Below are 12926 nucleotides of genomic sequence, written 5' to 3'. Positions count from 1 at the left end.
CAGGGCTAACAGGTGTCACAATCGTTAAGCTACCTCGTGGATGCCACCACTAGTGCGGCAGGCCCACGGAGGCACATTCATGGTATATGCCCCTGGCATAGGTCTTACCCCATGACAAGGGACTTACAGCTAACTCGAATCAGCCAATCATATACACGCTGATCCACAGTATGTATATGACAAGCTCATTGCTTTGACACTGCACAGCAGTGCCAAATGTGCTTGCGTCCTAGAGCTTGCATCCAGAGCAGTGGAAAACTGGGAAGGAGAAAAGCAAAAAGATGAGGGAAAGCACCCTAGAAAGGTCCATTTCCAACAGACCTGTTCCAGTGCATATATTTAAGCTAGATCAACTGTAATCCCTCAGATATTGCCGAAAGTTATGGGGACATTAGTGCCTCCATACAGTCTCTTTCAATAAGCTGACCTAGGTTTGCCTCCCATTTATTCCTCAATATGCTCAGCGTGTAGGGGTAGTTATACATCAGCGTTTTGTATGTGCAAGAGATGGCTCCCTTATCTAGGTGCCTCAGTGTGATATTTGCTTCTAGGTACTGAGTTCTGACAGAGTTTTGGGTCCTAGCACAGAACCAGGGTGTAGTTGTAGATATAAATACAGTTGTGATTTATGTAGCTGTTGTGAGGCAAAGCTCATAATGCACTAGTCTCCCTAAAAATAATCCAGGGTACAAATACCTATGTTATACCAGACTGTAAAGATGGTGTGCTTCTTTGTATCATTTAGCCAATTCCCCACCCATAGTGTAGCTTCATTTTCAGTTTTTTGTTCCATCATAACCATTTTAGTGCCTTTTGGCAGCTTTGGTGAGGGGACCTTGGTGGGAGATGGAGGTTTAGCTAGAGTCTTATTACATACACAATTCCTCACAGTAGAGTGTCTACCATGTGCGCCTATCCAGGTGGAACCCAGTGTAGTCTCTGTCAAACCATAACCAAATATTTCTCAATATGATCTGGGAGGCCCAATAGGATCATCATACACTGAATGGGGGCACCTATCGTCAGAAATATGGGGTTGCTTCCTCCTCGATAGTAAAGACCTAGTCTTCTCTGCCGGTCGGTGGAAGAAACTCTTCAGTAGTATTTATGGAAAAGATTGCAAAGGGTATTAGAGTGTTTGTTGTTCTTCCACCTTATACATCTTATATAATTCCTCCCTGCCTACAGTTTGCTCATGCCTGCAGGTCTCTATGAAAAAGTCACAGAGGAGCTGAATATTTAATCAGCAGCATAATTCCCAGTTTAGTTCTATGTGCATCCATAGATACTTAAAACTGCTTGCCTGGATCTGCAACTTAGTGGGCAAGTAATAGTGCTGACCTGCCTTTAGTTACTGGGATTATGCTTGATGTACTTCAATTAACCATGAAGCCAGATGTTTCCCCAACTGTCTCAATAATTTTCATTAGTCTTGACCATTAGTCTGTGAGATTTGCAGAAAGAGTAAGGCATCTCCTGCATACAAGCCCATGTAGTCCTCTGTGCAGTCTGTCCACTGGAATGCCTTAACATGTGCGACACATCAGATCCAGTATGCCTGTGGTTCTGATGCAAGAGCAAACTAGAGAGAGGGGAAAACAGGCAGCCATGTTGGGTGCCCCTTCTTATATTGAAGGGATCAGACAAGGCCTTGTTTATTCTTACACAGGCCTGGCGGAGACTGTACAGCATTGCAATCCATGAGTGGAAGTTTGGGCCTGAGTTCATTTTTTCAAGAACCTGGAGAAGGAATTCCCAGCTGATTTAATCAAAGGATTTTCCAAATTCTAGCATCATCAGTGTTTTTTCCACTGAGGACCTGTGTTCTTGCAATCATCAGTTGTATTTCTGTAAAGCAATGCAGTGTGCTTCTTCCCTGCATGAAACTGCATTGTTTCAGCTGTGTTGAAGGAAGTGACCCTTAGGGGCCACCCGGGTTACTTACAACCACCTGCTATGCCTTCCCAAGAATGAAGAGTCGGTCAGATAGTAGAGAAAACAAACATTATTAGCAATAGTCTGCAGAGGAGTCCAATCTGACCTGCACCCTAAGATGTCTGCCGAGAGACTGAACCCCCAACCATCTGCCACACGTAATGGTTCTTCCCAAGAGCTTCCAACCACGCCCACTGTGGAAAGTTACAGCCTGGGCCAGACATGAAAAAATGAGGCACAGAGAGATGAGCTATGACCCGCCAGAAAGGTACATGCTATCTATGATTCAAGGCCACAGCGCCAAGTCTCATCGTCTCCCAACATGGGAGCAGAAATACACACTCGGATAGGTATGCGAAGGCAGAATGGCCTATTCATTAGTAAGTCGGGAATCAACCTTGAGCAGAAGAGACAATAATAACGAAATACAGTGTTCTGCTGAAGCATGCAATACTGAATAATGAGGCCTAGTTCGGGCACAGCCTAAGCAGCCGAATACGGATTACGAAATACAATATGGAGTCACACTCACTAACTGAAGCCTGCACATTACGGGGATAATTCAGTGAGTGCATAACGTGAACACAAATGGCGTCTATTTAGCCACACATTGCTAACCTAATATGACATGAAACAAGTGTGTTGCAGGAATGGGATTTTCAACCCTAACAGACCCTCTTTTCAGCATGGGTGGCTAAATGCTTTATTGAGGCTATTCAGTAGGGTCTTTACAATTCTAAGTGGGGAGAAAGAAGTTGCATAGTCACTCAAGTTACAAGGGAGAACAGACCAACACATGGGCATTAAAATCACTTAATATTCAAAGATGCCCTCATCAATGAGCATCATGTCCTGAATGTCCTGCATCTTCATAGTAGAAACCTTGTTATCTCGTCTCGACAATTTAGGGTTAGGGGTGAGTTTACTCACACAATAGGTGCAACAGGCTGGAAGGCAATTAATACAGAGGCAACATGTAAAGATGACACCTGTGATAGCTATTAGTACATGTAATATCCTCCAACCCCATGATGTCAGCAGACCCCAGAGCCACCCTGTGAGGGACCATGAATCGTTATCCTGATGGATATCTGAAGCAAGTCTGTGTAAATTCTGTATTGCGGAGTATACATTAGGGGCGTTGTCAGGAATGTACACACAGCAGCTGCTGCCAATGACACGGCAGGCTCCACCCCTATCAGCAAGAATGACATCTAAAACCATCCGATTTTGAAGAGCAACGAGCCTCGTAGCCTGAAGCTTGACTGTGATATTAGCCAGTATACCTGCAGGAGTATTAATAACTCCCTCAGCTACTCTAGCAAGGTGACCAATATTGCGACTTTTGAACATGGGATGTAGGGAGGTATCCGAGTGATCAATATCGTCTGGGTTGACTACTCTCTTAACTCGGTGCACATGGATATCCCTACGCTGTAGCCTATGGTCCTTGTGATAACTGCGGTGCAATATAAACAGGAGGTTAGAGGAAGGAAGCATAACACCGGCCAGACCATCCCCTGGGAAGCCATGTATAAGCCTGTTCCGCACAGATGAAGTATACATTCGAAGTTGTAAGCAGAGGTGGGCTACTAGTAGTGTTCAATAGGTATGTGTACAACAGCTCTGTCCTACTGAAATGTTCCCCGATCCTTCAACACAGAAACTAGCTGTTGCATTGATCACAGGGACGGGCATGGCTTTGTCTTCGGTGATATTGCGTTCTTGGAAACATTTAAAGTATTCAGTGACATTGAATCCTTGGAAATCTAGCAGTTCATTGTGTAATCAAGTGGAATTTTCATTAGCCTCAAAAACGTTCATGCAAGCATCTGGGTGTAGGGTACCCTCCTTGCCATCTGCCCCGGGTGTATATCCTTGGTGTACCACTATAAACTCCAACACTGCTTCGTAATAAGCCTGTACCATTTCCATAGAGTCAGCATGACAGTGTATGTATACCATAGAGAGCAGTTGAGACCAGGCTTTACAGCTACCCAAATATGACAGGGTCAATGACACCAGTTAATCATTTTTGTGCATAACTGAGAAAAGTTAACCACACACCCAACAATTTGTGGCATTAGTAGTGCTGTGTACCTGATGAAGCATCTACAGGAAAGCATTATGAGCATAAGTCTGTCTATGTATCTCTTTATGCGGAATAAGTGTAACAAACGAATGCTCAGGTGGAGCCAGGGTGGTCCCTATCAAGGTGTGCACAGAATGCTGTTCTTCTAAATACCAGACCACCCCAAATAGGATTATCAATACTATGAGAAGGAACACTACCCACCGCTACCCTACTCCCAGTAGACCAACTAGACCACCCAGGACCATTCTGCTGTAATGGAGGGGCTGCTAAGGGCTGCTCCTCTCTCATGACTGCAGAACCAAATGGGTACATAGAAAGAACCTTAGGAATTGGAGCCACAAAAATACAACTGACCAGAGGGGCACAAATCACCCAGCGTCCGTTTAGAGCCTCGCTGGTAGGCTCCTATTGATCATCAACGACGGTGCTATGAAGCACTCCCACAGAGGAGCTGCCCAATTGCAACCCGTGCTGGAAGACAAATCCTCTTCATCAGGATAGGACACCCTCCCTCCTGGGCAAATAACGTCAACGATCCTGTCCAGTATCGAGGGCAGTGCAACAGTGTAGCTCACGCTAATCTAATACAGACACCTTCGGCATGACACCTACGCCCTAAGCTCAAGTCCTTCCCTAACTCCTGGACTGTCCTACTGATGCACTGTCCTTCTTTCAGGCCGCAGGTTATACCTGGTGGCGCCAGGCACTGTGCCTTCAACAAAAAGGGGGTGAAACTCAGGGTCAGATGGCCATTGAGACTCAGACTCTGGTGTATTGGAAACAGGGTCATCTGGGGTGGCCCTTATCTCTGGTGGGACCACCTCCAACAATGCTGCGTCACTTTCTTCGTCCGTCTACACCCACCTCAATCGGTGCATCAGAGAAGGGAACGAAGCGGGGCACCCGCTCTCCTTCCTGGTCAGCAATGCCGTTAAAAACCCACTGGTCAGACGGAGGCAGAAGAGGCACCTTCTTGATGTGGGTCCCATGGACCCAATGCTTTCAGCCCTCGAGCTTCACGGCGGTTTGGGTGGCGAGCAGGATGAGCATGGGTTCTTTCCACCTCGGCTCCAGGCAGTTCTTCCGTTGAAAGTTTTTCACAAGGACAAGATCCCCGGGCTGCAGCTGATGCCCGGGCCCCTCTGGTACTGTTTGCAGCGTGGCGTGAATCTGTTGGTAAATAGAACGAAGATCTTTAGACAATTCATACAGATAATCTATCAGCAAGGGGTACTCTATCTCAGAAAAGCTCTTGGGTCTTGGAACGCCCCAGACGTTGGCAGGGCTCCCAAAGACCACGTCATACGGGCACAACTCTGTTCTAGAATGCGCTGTCACCCTGGTAGATAATAAAGCCAAAGGTAACGCATATGGCCATCACAATTCTGTGCTTTCTTGGATCTTGCTAGTTTCAGTTTGAGAGTACCATTGTACTTCTCAACCAGGCCTTCTGACCGGGGGTGGTTCGCTGCATGAAACTTCTGCTTAATATGCAAGCCCTTGCACACCAATTCAATTACTTTTGAAATCAAGAATCTTCCGTTGTCACTCCAAATCACACGTGGCAATCCATAGCGCGGGAAGAACTCTTTTAAGAGTGCCTTTGCCGTCGCCATAGCTGTATTCTCCTTAGTGGGGTAAGCCTCAATCCATTTACTGAATGCGCAAATCACTACTAACACATACTTCAAATTGTTAACTCGTTCCACTTAGGTGAAATCCATCTGGAGAACCTCGAAGGGGAAGGAAGGTGGTGCAAAGTTACTTGCGGGTGTCGAAGTGCCTTTCCCAGGGTTATGTTTTAGACAGACAATGCAGTGCTTCACCAGGTGTGTGGCTACCTTAGAGATATTATCATTCTACCATACTGGGTCCAGTAGCTTACAGATTCCTCTGGCACTAATATGTGCGGGACCGTGGGCCATGGTCACAACAGGGAGCACATATGCATTGGGCAGCAACCACCTCTGTTTTCCAGACAGGTCAGTCCAACACCCATCCTCATCCAAACGCCCTGTTCTCTCCTCCCATATTGCCAGTTCATCTACAGTCACCTCACTCTGGATTTCCCTGACATTTTCTAATGTGTCCTCGAACATTCCATTATCTGGAACCCACCTAGCAGGACGTGCCACAAACATATTTTTCATCTTCGATCTAGATGTCTCCTTAGCTGTCTGATCTGCAAAAGCGCTACATTTTATTATTGCCAACTAATCAGGAAGTGTCAATGCTGACAACAGTCAATGTATCAATGGACCATTTTGTAATCGTAACCCATGCGAGGTCAAGAACCCTCTCTCTGTCTTAAGGCGCCCGAAATTATTGGCCACCCCAAAGGTGTACTGGCTGTCGGTGTAGACATTGACAGTCAGTCCCTCACTCAACTCACAAGCCGTAAGGAGGCGAACCAGCTCTGCAGCTTGGGCCGATTGGTATGAGATACGGGATGTCTCAACTACAGTGTGTAACGTTGTGATTGCATAAGCTGCAGTGATAGTGCCATCTGGTAGTTTGAAACAAGAGCCATCGACATATAGTTCCCCTGGGGGTCAGATAAGGGAACATCAGTCAGGTCTACTAATCCTTTTGTTTCCTCCTCAGTCCGAAATAAACAATCATGGGCATCGTTGTCCTTTTCTTCCGAAGGGAGGGGTAGTAACGCGGCTGGGTTCAGAGTAGCACAGCATTTGATGGTAATGTGCGGAGCAACAAGGTTAACTCATATCCAGTCAGACGCGCACTTGTAAGGTGCTGCGTCTTTGTCTTATTCAATAGCGTATCCACAGCATGCGGTACAATTACTGTGAGGTCAGTATCTAGGACGAGACCTGCCAATTGTCTGATAGAAACAGCCACTGCAGCTCTCAGGCAGCTCGGGAGAGCTCTGGTAACGTTGTCGAGGATAGCAGAAAAATAAGCGTAGGGTCTCTGCTTACCACCTGTGTTAGGACAGAAAGTGCTCAACCATCCGCCTCATGTACATAGAGCACAAAAGGCTTCTGGTAATTAGGAATACCAAGCACAGGAGCAGAGCAAAGCGCAACCTTTAATTGCGCAAAAGCTTGCTGGCATGCAGATGTCCAAGGCAGGGGTTAATACATGTTTTTGGTAGTCAAGTAGAGGAGGGGTTTAGTTAGTAAGGAGTAATTAGGGATCCAGTGTCGACAATACGAAATTATTCCAATGAACGTGTGTTCCTTGCGTTGGATCTTAGAAACAGATATATTAGTAATAGCAGCTATGGGCTCGGGTGTTAGTCTGCGACCCTTCCTCAACAGTAGGTTACCTAAATAGATGACCTCCTGTCGACAATATTTACATTTTGAAAGGGACGCCTTGTGTCCATGGCATGCCAAATGCAACAATAATTTAACTGTGAGCTCTTTACAACCATCTTCAGTGTCAGAGGCCACAAGAAAGTCGTCAATGTACTGCAACAGCACATTATCAGGGGGAAGTTCAAAAGAATCCAATTGAGTTTTTAAAGCTTGGCTAGAACTACTAGGACTTTCTGTATAACCTTGTGGAGCACGGCTGAATCTAGAGCTCCATCCGGCTATTGCAAATCCAAACAGATATCTGCTATCTGTATGTATTGGAATGCTGAAGAAAGCATTATTCAGATCGATCACCAAAAAGAACTTTGCTGACGGGGGAATCATTGTCAAGATCGTGGTAATGTCTGGAAACACAGGGTACTGAGGAACCACAATTTTGTTCACCCCTCTAAGGTCAATGACAAAGCGATAAACATCAGGGTGGGTCTTAGAAGAATCCAATGGTGTCTTTTTAAGAATAGGGAGAATAGGCCTATTATACACATTCGCTACTGTCTCTTCAACCACACCAGACTTAATCAAATCCTGTATTATTTGTAATAAGGCCTGGGATATTTTGTACTGGGGAATACATGGCAATACAGCATTGCCCTTAACCTGTATAGAGACCGGCAGGATCTGGAGTAACCCCACATTCGTGTCTCCTGTAGCCCACAGAGTATGTGGCACATCTTTGAACTCAGCGGGGAGGGGGGCATCCTGTGTGAGGCATTGTTTGGCATGGGCTACTTGTGGTCCAATAGTCATGTAAACACCATCTGGGAAACAAAAAATTGTCGCATGCAACCTTTTTAACAAATCCCATCCCAACAAATTCTCCCCACAATTTGAGGTCAATAGAAATTGTGAATCAACTGTAAAGGGGCCAATAGTTAAAGCAAGAGGTTTGGAAATGGGGCTAACAACCGGCACGCCTGAGAAACGTTGTTTTGGCCAGACAGAGCTGCCCCCGGGACCAGTGAACGGGAAACAGAGCTATTCATAGCCCCTGTATCAACTAGAAATTTCTCTGTAATACCTTGTAAATCCGCAGTGACGTCGGGTCCGCGCTGATCTACAGGCACCGGAACAGGTCCCTTGCCCTGTTCCTAGCTTTTCTAGCTTGAGACAACTCCGTAACCTCATCCATGTCATAATCATTATGATAGAACTGACAGCCTCAGGGGTCATCAAAATTGTTCCCGCTCTGTTGATTATGTGATGTATTCTCTGACTGCATCTCCCCTCGGCCTCCTCCTCCTCGTCCACGTCCCCTGAAACCTCGACCTCTCGGGCCTCATCTTTCTGCAACAACTCCGGACACTCATTCCGCCAGTGTCCCTCCTGCTTACAGTACGCACATTAATTTAGCCCAAGGGGCGCACTTGAAGCACTACCCCTGTTGGACCGGGGTAGCCGTTGGGTCGAACCTCTTCCTCTTCCATTTCCCCTCACAACTTGCTGCATGCATCAACAGCCTCGTCTTAAAATCCTTTGACTTTTTCTCTACCCTTTCTTTGTCCTCATTCTCCTTATGTTCATAGTACTGTGCCATACCTAATATTACTGATGGGGAGGAGTTCGTCCAAGTACTTTCTGAAGCTTGCAACCTAGTTGCAATCTCGGGGAGCAAATTAGTAACAAACCTGTTAACAAACAAACAAACACCACCCTCCTGTGACAAGTCCTGACCACTGAAGTCTAAGAACACCCCTTCAAATCTGGTCAAGAAATCCGACACACTTTCATCCTTCTTCTGACGACACGCAGTCAACTTATCCCAGTCCACTCGCTTCGGCGGGATAAGGGAATACATGTAAGTGATAATACGCCCGGCAAAGCTAGGAGCTCCACTTTCAGCTTGGCGCCAGGCTTACGCTCCTTGTCCCAAGCCTTGATCTCATCTTATATTCCACCCAGCTCTGCCACATGATCCTGCGTATGAACCTGCCTCCATATATCTACCGGTACCAGAAGACCGAAAAATAACTCTATATCAGCTAATGTCATCACTGTGGAGGAGGCCGCCTCCATCAATTCTTTATAATATGCAGTTGGGTTTTTCCGAGGGTCCGGCAACTGGCTCTTTAGGGATAGGACCTCACTCCTCTTCCAAGGAGTGTAGATCCACTGTTCCTGAAACTGAGCATCGACTCGTGGTCTAATTACAGAGTCCTTAGAGTCACGCAGTTCTGGTATTTAGGGATGGTAAATGGGATGGACTTCCCTCATTGGATGCTGTGTCCCTATCATTGGAACCTTTTGGAGCAATCTCCCTTGGTAACCCACTAATGTCGTTACATTGCAAAAAACTTAATTGGGAGCCAAACCTGTAGCATATACCCTGTCCTGTATGTCATAGATGATCTGCGGTGCAACACCCAGGAAACACTGCTCCCACAGTCCTATTAGCATGGCCGACATATGCTTAAGCGCATGCTGCTGTATGAATGGTTCATAATCTTTCATCACACTCCACACATCTTCCACACCATAGATCGGGCTCCGAGCCCAATGAGCAGCCTGATTTGCCACCATTTGTTTTTTCTCATCACCCACAGCAGAACGCACCAACACTTTCTCTAGGCGGTCTTGTGCTGTTGCCCAATTTGCTTCATGCATTCCACGCACAGGCATTTCGACATTAAACAGTGTTTGGGGTGTCACCACCAAGGGGAAAAGGGCAGACGCAGAGACGGGTGCCATCATGTAGGGAGACAGTGTGATAGGGGTAAAAGGGGGCGTAGCAGTCGAAACAAAATCAACAGACAGGACAGGAGAGCTAATGGCATCCGCCCCGTAACTTGCGGAAGAGGAGGAGAAGCAAGCGGGGCTGGAGCTGAGGCAGTAGCGCTAGAAACTGAAACACTAGAGAGGGCGGCACTAGGGGCCGAAGACTGAGACGTCGGGACTTTTGGGTATATCCATTCGGGGGCATAAGTTGAAGGAGGGCGAGAATCCAGTAGCTCTTCAACAAAATCATCACCTCCCTCTCTAGTAACATAACATTTATCTGTCTGTAATCAAAACTTTCTATCTGCGCATTCTATGCCCTTCTCTATATTTTTTCTTTCATAGGCTATTGCTTTCTGTGTTATAGTTTGCTTTTGTCTCTTTTTCTGCTCTCATACGCTGTTGCTTTGCTTCTTTTTGCCATACTCTTTAAGAATCAAACATCAACTGCCTGCTCTTTTTAGCAAACAATTTGTCCTGCAAGAAATTCAATTTTTGTTCATCAAACGAGCAAGTAAGTGGCCATTGTAACTCTGGATTGTCCCTCGTATATTTATTCCACATTGTGCTAAACATAATAGGTCCAAAACCATGCTTGACTTATATGTCAAAATTCGTGGAACCCACATGCTCTGTCCCCAACGGAAAATTATAACACCAACAACAGTAATGAAAGAAAAGATAAATAATTAAATTCTTCAAGAACCAAACCAAAACGATCCGGACACCGCTCCCTACAGTCCAGAGACTGTACCGAGTCCAAGAAGACAGGCTCTAGCCCCAGACCTTTTCAAGCATTGACCAAATTACAAGTTGGTCTGGCAGATTGTTTGCGAACAGCCCCAAACCTTTTCAAAAGTGGGCCAAATTCCCGGTTGGTCTGGTAGACTGTTCACAAACACTCTGTGTCTTTTAGAGGGTCCACAAACCCACCAAGTTCAAACAAAGATGGCCCAGAGACCGCACCAAGACACAGCCCGTCGGCTCGTGCTCTTCAAGCAAGGCAGTCTGAAAACTGCACCAAGACAGTATGGAGACTGTACCAAGACACAGCCCATAGGCCCATGCCATTCAAGAATGGCGCCATTTTTCCAAGAATCATATCATTCAACTGGTGCACACAGGTTGAGTCAATTATTCTCCACTGCCGACTCTTCAGACTGAACGGTCAACTCCAAAGTTTTGCCTTCTCAGGACCCCAGCCAGTGACCACTTGACAAGAAGACGCCCAATCAATCGGGCAGGGCATCTGCGAGAACCAAGCTCTGTCGTGTGGGGTACCCCGATCCGCCCAACCAAAGAAACAAATCTTCCGGCCCTACAAACCGATTACGGGTGTGTCGGATTACCTTGCGGGCTCCTGTTCGTGCACCATCTGAAGGAAATGGCCCTTAGGGGCAACCCAGGTTAATTATAACCACCTGCTATGCTTTACCAAAAATGAAGAGTCGGTCATACAGTAGAGAATACAAACAATATTTATTAGCAATACTCTGCAGAGGAGTCCAATCTGACCTACACCCTAAGATGTCTGCCGAGGGACTGACCCCCCCAACCATCTGCCACACGTAATGGTTCTTCTCAAGAGCCTCCAACCACACCCACTGTTGAAAGTTACCAGCCTGGCCGGACATGAACAAAGGAGGCACAAAGGGATGAGCTACGACCTGCCAGAAGGGTACATGCTATCTACGATTCAAGGCCACAGCGCTGAGTCTCATCGTCTCCCAACGTGGGAGCAGAAATACACACTCGGATAGGTATGCAAAGGCAGAACGGTCGATTCATTAGTTAGTCAGGAAGCAACCTTGAACAGAAGAGAAAATAATAACGAAATACAGTGTTCTGCTAAAGCAAGCCATACTGAATAATGAGGCCTAGTTCGGGCACAGCCTAAGCAGCCTAATAGAGATTTACGAAATACAAAATGGAGTCACACTCGCTAACTGAAGACTGCACATTACGGGGAAAATTCAGTGGGTTGCATAACGTAAATACAAATGGCGTCTATTTAGCCACACATTGCTAACCTAATTTCGCATGAAACGAGTGCATTGCGGGAATGGGATTTTCAAACCTAACAGAATCAAGGGTGTTAAGACACCTAGTTATTCTCCTCAGTACTATTTTGGAAAATATATTTACTCCAAAGTTTAGGAGGGAGATGGGGTGTAGGAGAAACACTGGTCCAGCTGCTGTCCTGTCTTATGTACCACCACCCTCACTGCTGTCTATAGATCAGTGAAGAAAGTGCCTCCTTGTATTGATTTACAAACATATGTAGGCCATGAGGAATCAGCGATGATTTATAAAGTTCATAGAATTTGGCTGGGAAACCATTTAATCCAAGAGTTTCCCAGACTGCAAGTTTCCAATCGCGTAGAAACATCAGTGATTAAACCTATATACGTGAAGTAGCAAATGTTAATTAGCTTGCACATCAGATAGCTAAGCTATCCTCTTGACCCACCTTTCTTTCTTAAGAATGAGCTTGAACCCTGGAATCCTTAGTGGGACAGCAGAAACAATTTCTCCTTTTCTTTGTTCAAATACCGTGCACTATTCCTTCTGCACCTCCTCTCTATACCATTATTCTATACCACCTATCCCTTTCTAACCAATGGTACACTCCCTTGTTATTCCTCCATAGAATTCTAACTCCTCCTCCTTCTGCATCCTTCTGTACCCTCTGCCCCAGCTGCTGTATGCTACTTTACCACTTCAATGCCAGCATTCTTTATACCTCTATCTCTGTGTGCAACCTCTCTAGTTATGCCCCCCACTGCAATGTCTTGTATGTGTATTAACACCCAAGCAGTTTTTACTATGCAAAAGCCAAAACT

The sequence above is a fragment of the Triturus cristatus genome, chromosome 8 (genome assembly GCF_964204655.1).
Source record: "Triturus cristatus chromosome 8, aTriCri1.1, whole genome shotgun sequence".
Classification (NCBI taxonomy): Eukaryota; Metazoa; Chordata; class Amphibia; order Caudata; family Salamandridae; genus Triturus; species Triturus cristatus.
This window is presented reverse-complemented; position numbering follows the sequence as displayed.